The sequence below is a fragment of the Erigeron canadensis genome, chromosome 4, assembly GCF_010389155.1.
Source record: "Erigeron canadensis isolate Cc75 chromosome 4, C_canadensis_v1, whole genome shotgun sequence".
In the NCBI taxonomy this organism is placed as follows: domain Eukaryota; kingdom Viridiplantae; phylum Streptophyta; class Magnoliopsida; order Asterales; family Asteraceae; genus Erigeron; species Erigeron canadensis.
The window spans coordinates 42,847,277-42,848,441 of record NC_057764.1 but is presented as its reverse complement, the minus strand read 5'-3'; the positions used below and the strand labels follow the sequence as shown (position 1 = coordinate 42,848,441).

Below are 1,165 nucleotides of genomic sequence, written 5' to 3'. Positions count from 1 at the left end.
CGACGCCTGAGAGATTCGAACTCTCGCGGGGAAACCCCATGTACTTAGCAGGCACACGCCTTAACCACTCGGCCAAAGCGTCGTTGTTGTAATTCATTTCCTTTATCCTTTTATTAGTGTAGATTGTCTTGAAACACCACTCTAAAAAAGTTGCTAATTAGTTCTGCTTCTCAACGCTTATATTATAAGAATTATAATCATAATTTACAATATATGCTGATAAACACTTGATCCAGTAATTTTGTTTGATTTTGATTGAATTTTTTAAGTATGATTAATAATGAAATGAAACGAAATGAATAAAGGTAAAAGAGTGTAATGGATTGTCCATAAAATATGAAAGAGCTTGTCCGAAAACACCGGTGATTTAGCCGGAATTGTAAGTGTTTATGAATTCAATTGTAAGTGACACCATAGAAACTTAAGAGAATTTATTATAGAACATTTGAGGGAAATACTTTTATTTTCATTGATTTAAAAATCATTACAAATGAGGTATATATACATCGACTAAACTAAGCCACTAACTTCATCCTCGCTATGTACATTTTCATATTTACGTATCTACAAAATAGAGTATAGACGAATAGATCTAAATACGTTTTTAAACTCTTGTATACTATTCATTTGACTTTCTTTTATTCACACTTTTTAAGTCATGTCAATAATTGCATTATTAAGCTAATTATAAATAATATAAAAAGTCGGTTAGATTGCTATACAAGATCGATGTAGATATCACACATCATCGTATCATATGGGGGCCATAGAAAGCATCGGCACTTGGTCAATAATAATGACTCATATATTTAGCTTAATTGCATGTGCAAGAGCCTTGATATAAATGCAAGAAAAAAAAAATACTCATATATACATTTTGATATCGTTAGTATCCATCGTCTCATACTCATACGTGATATATGATACACATTCTTCAATCCTAATTATTATAATCAACTCCTAGCAAGCTCCCATTCAATTCATCCCCAAACTGTAGAATCATGGCTTTAGCTCCAAACACCGCAACATTTTCTAGTAGTAGTGTCGACAATAAGTTAAAGAAGGAACAACCTAGCAAGACAGCAGTAGTATCCACAAACAACGGTCGACGTAGATTCCTCTGGAGGCTACGTAGGAATAAGAGAAAGCTGCCAACGGTGAGATT

General features: G+C 33.0%; 1 non-coding gene across 1 annotated transcript; it reads right to left on the bottom strand.

Moving 5' to 3' along the window:
- On the bottom strand, window positions 1-82 carry TRNAS-GCU. Its single transcript has one exon. It is a non-coding gene; the product is annotated as a tRNA-Ser (tRNA).
- Between the last annotated feature and the right edge of the window lie 1,083 nt (window positions 83-1,165).